Raw genomic sequence first — 11,359 nt, 5'->3', positions numbered from 1 at the left:
AGGTCATTAAGATGAGATCTCTTGTGGTCTTAATGTCACCTTGTCTATCTTATTTTAAAGAAAGTTCCTAGGGTTAGATTCCCCTTGCAGCCCACGTTCGTAGGGTATCACTGGGAAGGGATACCAGAACCCTTATTATTCAGTAAGTCATTGAACAGGGAGCATTTGCAGGCACACTCTGGACTGCTTTGAGTCATTTCCTAAAGGGAGAAGAATCTACATGTTAGATCTGATCAGATACAGATAACAGGAAGACCTCTCTGTTCTTCCGATGTCGAGGCAATGGATATGGACTTGTTGCTCAAAACGTGGCATTCACACTTGGCTTGTTCTTGCACAGTCCCAGCAGACAAGCTCCTTAGCCAGGGACTCCATAGCTTCGCAAAGGCAATTCCTTGAGACAGAATGAAAAGACATTGGATATTTGAGCTATGGAAATAATTTAGCAAAATTACATTTTAGAGTAATAAAACAATTGAAGACAGGGGTACCTACCTGGCTGGCCCAGTCAGAAGAGCATGCAACTTGATCTTTGGGTCGTGAGTCTGAGCCCCACATTGAGTGTAGAGATTGCTGAAATAAATAATTTTAAAATAAATTTTAAAAATTTAAATAATTTTTTTAAAAAAATTGAAGATACATAGGAAAGGAACTTGGCACTAATAGGTATTTACTGTTTACCAAGCATGTTCCACATACTTTCTTATCTAATAGTTACAGTGGCTTTATGGAAGTAGGGATTATCATCTCCCTTTTCCAGACAATGAAACAAGATTCAAATTTGCACAATCAATCAGGGACAATGCCAGTCTCTGAGCTCAGTGTTAGCTGACTCCAAAGCCTGTGTGGTTTCTCTGTACCAGTATGCTTCAAGCCTTGCTGCATAATACTATTCTCTGGGAGTTAAAAATACACCAGTGCCCCTATTCTACACCTAGAGATACTCAAGAAATTGGTCTGGGCTAGGGCCAGGGCATTAGCGTTTTCAAGAAACTCACCCAGTGATTCTACTAAGCAGCTAGGGTTAAGAACCACTGGGTCACACCATACTGCCCACAAAATTACAACTCCACTATAAGTTACATACGTTTACCTGAGCTACATAAGGTCACAACTGACAAGTATCACACAATCTGTGTTGGGGGACAGATAAGAAAATGTGGATGCCCTTGAACACAATTATCAATCTTTTCTATAAACTCCTCATGCATTAGACATTCCACAGGGAGATTTTGGACTACAGTTCAAAATCTGGCCTCTCTTTATTTTTTTTCCAATTCAGCAAGCATCTTAATGTTTTATTTTTTTTTTTTTAATTTTTTTTAACATTTATTTATTTTTGAGACAGAGACAGAGCATGAACGGGGGAGTGTCAGAGAGAGGGAGACACAGAATCTGAAACAGGCTCCAGGCTCTGAGCTGTCAGCACAGAGCCCGACGCGGGGCTCGAACTCACAGACCGCGAGATCATGACCTGAGCCGAAGTCGGCCGCCCAACCGACTGAGCCACCCAGGCGCCCCACATCTTAGTGTTTTAAAGGTCATTGAGCTGTGTTCTAGTAGTGGTTGTATTGTACCAAACCTATCCAAGGAACTCAAGAAAGGAAATGGTCAAATGAAACTATGTCTTTGACAACAGGGTAAAAAATTGGGTTAAAGTTTAAAACGTAGACATTTCCAGTCATTAATTTCTTTTATTCATTTTCATAATCTCAAAACTCTTATTTGATTGGATCTGTGTCATTGTTGTTTTTTAGTAGACTCCATGCTCCATATGAGACTTGAACTCATGACCCTGCGATTCAGAGTTGCATGCTCTACCAACTGAGCCAGCCCTGGATCTTTGTTTTAATAACTAGAATCTAGCTATTCACCTGGCAAGTTGTTCTGATGCTGCAAGAGTCCATTCTGTGGATGAGAAGTAGTAAACGCTCAACACTATTAAACATAGACTTTTATTTAAAGCAGAACTAACCTCTTCATGGAACTTTTTTGTGGGTTTTTTGGTGCCATGAGTACTTTCTTTTAACACATTAATACCATTTCTTTCCCCAAGGCTATGTGGGCCCTTTCTAAGGCACAAAAATTCCCCCCAAGCCCCCATATAAGAGTTAAATGATGTAAACATTGATTGTGGTTAGAAATATTAATGCTTATTGGAGGAAGTGCTCCAAAATGGTAACAGTGGCCATCCTTGTTGATTAGAGGTACATGTAAAAAATATCCAAACTAAACCCAAACAGATTTTTTTTTAGATTTTTAAAACTGTTTATATCTGTGGTCCTATTTATCATTTTCTTGGAAGACAGTGACTCTGGGTCATTTTCAGGACTCTTTCCTTCCTTCCTTCCTTCCTTCCTTTGCTTCTTTCTTTTTTCTTCTTTCCTTCCTTCTTTCCTTTCCCTTTCTTTTCTTTTTTCTTTCTTTTTCTTTCTTTCTTTCTTTCTTTCTTTCTTTCTTTCTTTCTTTTTCTTCTTTCCTTTCCTTTCCCTTTCTTTTCTTTCTTTTTAAAATTACATCTTAGTTCAATGACTTGCTCTAATGAAAGCTTTTTATTTTAAACATATGGGAGCAGAGATTAAAAGCACTGGCATTTTTGCTGAAAATCTTCTAAAATGAACAAATATGCTTCCAAAGCTTTCTCAGACTTGAATCTCTTTGAACTACTCTGTTTCAATATACATATACATACATATATGTGTAGATCTATATTATATATGTATTTTTTACCTGATTCTGATTCCAGATTTCATTGAAGAAACGAAAGCTAAAGCATTACGTATGGTTTAACAAGGAGGAAGTTAAGTGAAAATAAGGAGGCTTAATTCCCACAAAAAAGCTTTTAATATCACACAGTATCAGGATTAGGAAAATGGACACTGCAGCCAGAATGCCTGTAGTTGATCCTGGTCACATGACCTCAGTAAACATCTTTACCTCATCTGCCTCAATTTCTTCATCTGCAAATGGGACTAATATTTGGTAACTTCCCAGTGGGGTTCCTGTGAGTTTTAAATAAGTTAATACATGAAAAGTGCTTGGAACACAACCTAGCACATGATAAGTGCTCAATATATGATAGATATTATTATTATTATTATCATTATTATTATTATTTTAGACGGAATAGGTACTTTGATCGATGGCAAAGCTAGTAAAATTGTGCAAAATCTAATGTGGATAGCCTATGTTTAGAAAAAAATTTTCACTCTCAGTTGAGTGTTCCTAAGCAAGGAGGGGGCTCACAGGACACAGGCAGTAGGGAGTGGAAAGCAGCTGACAGTTTCTTCTCCTTGCTTCAGGGCCATGCAAAAACTTCAGTTGTTTTGCTTTTTGTCTCTGGATGCTGCTGGGAACTTCGGTAGATACTGGAGACAAGTTCAGAGTTTTATCCTGTTGACCAGCAGTTTACATTCCTGGCCAGGACCAAAGGCTAGGATTTTAGCAAGAAACGACAATGTGAGCCTGGACTTGGACAGCAGCAAGATCTTTGACTTTGGGTACAGAAGGGTTGCCGCACATTTTCTTCCTTTCCTCCCTCACCTCTTCTTTCCTCCCCGTTTTCCTTTCTTCTTTTCTTTCTTTATCATTCTTTCTCTCCTTTTTAGCATTTCAGTTATTTTTAGTTAAAGAAAAACAGCCTTTTCCAAGGGTGACAAATTGAACAGAAGGAAGCACGGTGTGGGCTGCTCAGAGCTCTTGCTTCAGGATCTGGAGGCGAAGAAAGAAGGCCCTCCCAAGAACTCAGGGTGATTGGCCAGCAGAGGGATGACTTTGATGACTTTGGTCACTGGATTTGTCGAAGTAGGCTCTAAAGGTGATTTTCACCTGTGAGTTTGTTGACATGATTAATATTATAATTCTTGGAGGCTATTCAATTAAGGAATGAGGCAGGAAGCCAAGAGCGTGGATTCAGTTGGATTCTGAATCACACTCAGGAAATCGTCTTAATCTGGTATAACCATAATTTCATTTTTCTTGGGGCAAATTCAAAGGAAGTTGAGGTCATTCTGGGGGTCAATTTCATGCATGGTGCTCCGGGCATTTAGGTGAGGTTGTGCATGAAGTTGGCATACTGTGCGTTGGTGGGATTGTCCATGGTGCTCTTGATGGGAAGGCCTGTCCTCACCACCATGATTCCCTGTACTCCTTTCTGTCTCTGAAGTGGCTTCAGAGTCTCCTCTACCTCTGCCATCTCCCACTGATTGGGTAGTTCTGTGACACTGGCACTCAGCCACTCATTCTCTTTCTTTTAAAAAATTATCAGTTCTAAAAACAGATCCCTTTATCTCACTGTTCGATCAGTAAAAAGCATCGGGTAAAAATGGAATCAGTTAACTAGAACATTAATTCTATTGCTAATGTAGCGAACAGCACACGCTGCTTGTTCAGTGTTGGTGTTCTTCAGTATGTATGGTAGTACTGTGGGGTCTCCCTGGGAGATGAACCCCCAAACATGCACAGACACAGAGTTCTTCCCCACTTTTCCCCCTCCCCCCTCCCTCCCTCCTCCTCCTCCTCCTCCTCCTCCTCTTCCTCCTCCTCCTCCTCCTCCTCCTCCAGCCTGCTGAGGGGTAGGGGTGTTGAAGGAGAAGTTGCTAGCTCTTTTGCTTAAGATTCCTCACCTTACTCCAGCTTGGAGGGCCCCTTAGAGACCCTGGGCTCTGAAGGGATGCATTTCTTATATTTTTATCAGCTTTCACTTAGCTACTGCATTAGATTACAACATTCTTTGTAGAAACATTAAATATCAGAATAAAAATGATTTTCAAAAATGCCCCTCATGTCTTCTCTTATAACTTGGACCACATTTTGAGTGCGTACAGCTAAGTCCAAGGCATTCTTTCTTTGGCTGTATGTTCAGATGTCTTGTCTTCATTATGGAACAGCCCCACACAAGCCCCAAATTGCTCATATTTCACTTTTACGTCTTTCAGTTCACTTAGTATATTATTCTTAAATCATCTATTAAAATTCTTGACTAAGTTTCCTTTAATTCTTGACTCTACACTTTGATATCCCCTCTGCCCTAAAGCTTATACTCATTTTCTCCTTAAAGAAATACAGTAGGCCTAAATGATCTTGTTTCTGTGTATATTCCCCCCATGATAGGTTGTTCTTTTAGTGACTACCAGTCCTGGGCTCTCCACCTACCTTAGGATAGAGAAACTTAAGTGTCATTGCCCATGTTTGGTCGAGGACCAGTAAATCTGATTAGTCACAATTAAGTCATCAGACCAGGAACCAAGAAAAAGGGCTTAAAAATGAAGGATGAAGCCATCTTTTATTAGAATATAGGTTCTTGGGGTCTGGATGGATCTCAGAAATAAATGAGATGTGTCTAGGCGTTTGCTAGATGAAGAAACCAAAGAACTAGGTTACTTTTCCTGGTCAAGTGCCACACAAATAGTGGTGGAGTTAGAACTGAAGTCTAAGTGGGGCACCTGGGTGGCTCAGTCAGTTAAGTGCCCAACTCTTGATCTCAGCTCAGGTCACGATCGTCCAGCTCTTTATCTTGGCTCAGGTCATGATCTCATGGCTCATTGGTTTGAGACCCACATTGGACTCTGTGCTGACAGCCCCAGGCCTGCTTGGGATTCTCTTTCTCACCCTCTCTCTCTGTCCCTCCCTGGCGCGCGCTCGCTCTCTCTCTCTCTCTCTCAAAATAAATCAATAAACTTAAAAAAAAAAAAAGAACTGAAGTCTAAGTTTCTGGACATCTCCTAGCATAGCACTTTCATTCATTCATTTATTCATTATCTTCTTTCCTTCCTTCCTTCCTTCCTTCCTTCCTTCCTTCCTTCCTTCAGTATTTATTCATGCCTATCGTGTACATGTTTTCATAATAAACAGGGGACCAATAGTAATTTATTTTTGGAATTAAACACATGGACAAATGTGATCTAACAAGTAGGAGAGTACTAAATAGACACATAGAAATAAGAACAACTCTGGAAAATCTGATTAGGGTGGTCACTGTCACTATAGTGTAACACTTCGTTGTAACACACACCACACCACCTTTGCTGTCATACTATAGAATCTTGATCCAAAACAAGGCAAAAAGAACCAAAGGACAATAACAAAGTACACATACACTTTCAAACCCATACACAGAGATGGAGCTGCCTTAGATGTAATACGGCAGACAATTAGTACACTGACATTTTGGCAAAATTTCCAGGCATTTCCATAAACCCTTTTTGGATTCTTTTTCCCTCCAGCTCAGCAAGACGGTCACATTCTTCTGGGCCTCAGACAAACAATAGCCTCCAAATGACATTTAAGAACAACCCCCTAGCATGACAACGGAGGCTCAACCCGTCTCGGAAAAAGGAAGGTCACCATATGCCCCGTGCTCTTTGTGCACGGCCTCGCTGCCATTTTACAGCTGCCTTAGCCTTTTTATTTTACTTTGGAAGACAAGGGCTCAACTAAAATGCACAAAGGGGATTTAGGATTAAGCATCATCTTCTGTCTCTCTAACCTGTAACCTCTTTCATCCTAACAAAGGTGGGAGGAGCTGAAGAGAGAGCTGGGGCTAGCAGGAGGAGGGCCAGGAGGAAACCAGCAGACAATGGTGGGGGGTGCAGGGGAGAGAGCCATCTTTTCTAAACTTGCTGTCCCTCTCACCCTCATTTTTTCTTCATCATACAGAAGCACCATCTGTTCACAGACTCGATGTGTCTGCATTTGTTTTCCTCAGTAACAGCTTATATAGGAAGCAGATTATGAAGGGAGCAAATATGCCACCAACTGGATCAGTGACTGTACATTGTTCATGCCCCTTAAAACTTTGCAGAAACACTGCAGCAGGCTCTGTGTGGGTCCTGACCCGTTCCTGGCTCCGGTGTGCTGACCTTGATTAGCACCACCTGACTTGGTTTAGCCCTTTTTATGCTAAAACCCCTCAGGGTTTATGCACTTGATTTATACTGTATTTTAAAGTAGGCTTCAATGATGTTTTCAAAATTTTTTCTAGCGTGCTAGCTTCACAAGAGCATAAACAATTTGAGAACAGGGAATTTTCTGTCTGTTTGTTTGCTGTATGCCCTTTTCTCTGGTCAACCACACAATTGACTTTATAATATGTTGACATTTGGCAAAATTTCCAGGCATTCTTTTAAACATGTAGACTTATTTGATCATACTTTCAGAACTAAAGTGAGAATAAGTTACAAGAGAGAGAAGTGGTTATAGATATCAAAATACCACTTTTTGCTACCTCAAAATAGAAAAGATATACTGTACATTTTTAAGCATCCCTGAAGGAATGATCCAGGTACAGTGATCTTCACAATGGGTCAGAGTATGTCCCAGTTATGTGACTCTGACATGCAAAAAGACCCACATACAATTCCATACAGCTGATATACTCAAGACTACATCCTCAAATATCATTGGACATTTTAGTTATTTAAAAATTTTCAGTTATGCATAATGCTGCGTCAAATCTTTGAGCATGGAGCTTTTTCTATCTTTAGAATTATTTTCTTAGGCTGTATTATAGGAAGTGGAAGTATAAAATCAAATGAGTGGTTTTGTTTTTGTTTTTGTTTTTTTAATTTAAATTCAAGTTAACATATAGCATAGTATTGGTTTCAGGAGTAGAATTCAGTGATTCATCACTTACATACAATACCCCTGGCTCATTCCAGCAAGTGCCCTCCTTAATGCCCATCACCCATTTAGCCCATCCCCTCACCCAACATCCTCCAGCAACCTTCAGCTTGTTCTCTGTATTTAAGGGTCTCTTATGGTTTGCTTCCCTCTCTCTTTTTATCTTATTTTATTTTTCCTTCCCTTCCTCTATGTTCATCTGTTTTGTTTCTTAAATTCCACATAAGTGAAACCATACATTTTTCTCTGACTGACTTATTTTGCTTAGCGTAATGTACTTTATCCACGTTCTAGCCACGTTATTTCATTCTTTTTGATCACTGAGTAATATTCCATTGTATATATACACCACATCTTGTTTATCCCTTCATTAGTCGGTGAACACTTGGACTCTTTCCATAATTTGGCTATTGCTGATAGCGCTGCTATAAACATTGGGTGCATGTGTCCCTTCAAATCAGCATTTTTGTATCCTTTGGATAAATACCTAGTAGTGCGATTGCTGGATCATAGGGTGGTTCTGTTTTTAATTTTTTGAGGAATCTCCATACTATTTTCCAGAGTGGCTGCACCAGTTTGCATTCCCACCAGCCATGCATAAGTGTCTCCCTTTCAAATAAGCGATATTTTGAATTTAATTTTCAAACTCTACTATTGAAGAAAAGCTTACTATTTTGAGTAAGGATATGAAAGTCAGGACCACTGATGCATCATTGCATTTATATACTTTCACCCAAACTTTATTGAATAGCCTTGGTATATCACTTAACTAGTTTTCAGCTGTCAAACAAAATTTAATGTTTATTTCCCTGAAATATCCTTAAGATCTAGGAATATAAATTGCTATTAAAATTATTCCTTATTTTTCTTAGAAATTCAGTGAACATTTAGGGGTGCCTGGGTGGCTCAGTCGGTTGAGCATCGGCTCTTGATGTTAATTCAGGTCATGATCTTACCATTTGTGAGTTTGAGCCCCGCGTTGAGCTCTGTGCTGATAGCACGGAGTCTGCTTGGGATTCTCTTTACCCCCCTCTCTCTGCCACTTCCTCGCTTGTGCTCTCTCTCAAAATAAATAAATAAACTTAATTAAAATAAAAAAGAAATTCAGCGAACACTTAAACACTTTGCTGGAGAATATGAGTGAGTAGATTGGATACTTACTTAAAACTTAAATGTACTATCTGGCATTGTAATACATTCTGTACACACCATAAATTGACTAGACATCAAATTATAGAAGTGCAGTAAAGAATTGTGAAATTTTAAGCTCTAAATGTCACAGATTAATAATTATATACTGATTTTTTTAAACAGCTAAATTTAACTCTGTTATAATTTTTTATCCTATTTCATATTTCCTTGGAGATTTTTACTGTGTTTTAAAAATTTAAATTAGATTAGTGGAGCAGAAAAATCTCAGGATGTCCATTTTAAGTTGAAATTGCCATGTGGATTCCAAGAGTTATTTTAAGTTGAACTACTTGTGGTACTCGAACTTTTTCTTCGGTGAATACATCTAATTGCCTTGTGCTAATAATGTACACATCTTGCTTAATAATTTATCTTTCATTACACTTGAGCATAGGCATTCTTTTGTTTGAAAGGAGCTTTTATTTTTCACCCAAAATTTTCTGCATATAAAATATGTGCATAGGACAACTTTAGTGATGTATCACAGTGGCCAGGCTTAATCACAAATATGCTGCTGTATCACTGAGTCTCATTCCTATGTGTCCTGTTGGCACAAGTCCATGCTCTGACAATCTACCGATAAGCATAAAACCCTGTAACTTCTCACAGAATGACCTTGACCATTCCAATGTAAAGCTTATTATAATTAATGTAATAGCTCCCAGTTATTAGACAGAAGGTAGTCTCTGGGCAAGATTGTGAATTTTCATTAAATCTTCTATTTTCCCCAACTTGACTTTTCTTGGATCTGCTCTAATTTCTTTTGAGTTCCGATTCCATGCTAGTGTGCATGCCTGAGATAGGACTGTGTAGAGCTAATGAGTTGGGGGTGGGGGAGAAGACCTGTCACAGTGTCCCTATTGAGCAAGGAAGCAGAGGTATTTTTCAACCATTCTGGCCAAGGGTTCCAGTGCTTAAACACAGGAGGGGAGGGGCACCTGGGTGGCTCAGTTGATTAAGTGTCTGACTTTGGTTCAAGTCATGATGTCAAAGTTCATGGGTTCAAGCCCCACGTCAGGCTCTGTGCTGACAGCTCAGAGCCTGGAGCCTGTTTCAGATTCTGTGTCTCCCTGTCTCTCTACTCCTACCCTGCTCGTGTGTGTGATCTCTCTGTCTCTGTCTCTCTCTCAAATATATAAACATTGAAAAAAAAATAAACACAGGAGGGGATCAGATGTGTCCCTTTAAAGTCTTTTGTCTGTATCAGCTCAGAGTGTAAATACAGTGATAGAGGCACACCCAGGGTGTTATGCAAGCCCAGAATCACCTCTTGGGGTCCCTTATACACCTACAGATTTCTTTTACTTTTCCAGAAGTTTGGAAGAACAGAACCCACTGTTCACTGCATCCATCCTAGACTGGAGAGTATTGCAAGTGGGAGTATGAATTCCTGCTGCTCATGTCCACAAACAAAGCATCTGCTCTTTCTCTTTGGATGACGCCTCACAGAGGTACTCCAGACTTCTCCTTTCTCCTTAAGCCCCAGTCTCTCCGACAAGCATTCCCTTTCACCCACTTGAATTTGAGTGCATGTGATGTCCCTTGGATGTTTTCTTCTCTGTCACTCACTCATCTTTCCAGGCCTAAGCTCAAAACATTCCCTTACCAACCTCGCTTCCTACTCTGCATTATAGCTAATCTGCTACAGGGGAATGGTAGGTAGATTAACTCCACAGTGCTCACACAGATTCTGCTGCAAGGACCTAGAATGTGCTGCTTATGACTCCTGCCAGTCTTTCCCAGGGAATTGCCCTGGGCCAGGGTTATGCCCTTGGCCTGACGCTGCCTGCATGCAGTAACTGGCCAAAGAAAGGAAGAGGGAAATAGGGTCACCAGCCTTGGCCACCTGCCACCATATCACAGTTCAGTCCTTCCCCCTGCCAGTCCTTCTCCTTTCTCTCCCTCACAGGTGGCTGCTGCTGAGAACTGTGCCCCCACAAAACTTCTTGCATGCAAATCTCAGAGTCTTATGGTCTGTTTCCAGGGAATCTGATCTGTGACGGGGCATAATTTAGGTGCTACCATATGCTACTTTGTAACAAGATCATTTTTATTGATTATACCATTTTTATTTTTTAATGTATTTTATTATTTTATTTTTTTAAAATTAAAAAAAATTTTTTAATGCAATCTTCACCCCCCAACGTGGCACTTGGACTCCAGAGATCCTGAGATCAAGGTTCAGGATCTGCTCTGCTGACCAAGCCAGCCAGGAGCCCCCTGATTATGCCATTTTTAGGTGATGCTAGATCTCCACAGGGACCAATAAATAGTTTTGAACCAATAGAGAATTAAGACAGACAAGTTAGGCAAGTATGGGATCAAAACATCACCTTTATTACCAAGAAAGCTGATTCCAGGAATAGGACCTATATCTGCAGAAATTAGATGGAAACACTTCTGTTATCAGCCACAGCGGTGCTGGACCAAAGCCAGCCCCACAGAACGCGCACAGGTGGGCACAGAGGAGGAAGGCAGGCCTTTCCAGAGGATGACTGAGGCTTTGCCCTTTGTCTCAAATGCATCCATGAGTACATCACTTCACCTT

General features: G+C 40.2%; 1 pseudogene; it reads right to left on the bottom strand.

Moving 5' to 3' along the window:
- Positions 1–3,878: 3,878 nt before the first annotated feature.
- Positions 3,879–4,195, bottom strand: LOC132671012 (dynein light chain roadblock-type 1 pseudogene; annotated as a pseudogene).
- Positions 4,196–11,359: the final 7,164 nt, after the last annotated feature.

This window comes from Panthera onca, chromosome C1 (assembly GCF_046562875.1).
Source record: "Panthera onca isolate mPanOnc1 chromosome C1, mPanOnc1 haplotype 2, whole genome shotgun sequence".
Classification (NCBI taxonomy): domain Eukaryota; kingdom Metazoa; phylum Chordata; class Mammalia; order Carnivora; family Felidae; genus Panthera; species Panthera onca.
The sequence above is the reverse complement of the archived record's forward strand: the minus strand, read 5'-3'. Positions and strand labels throughout refer to the sequence as shown.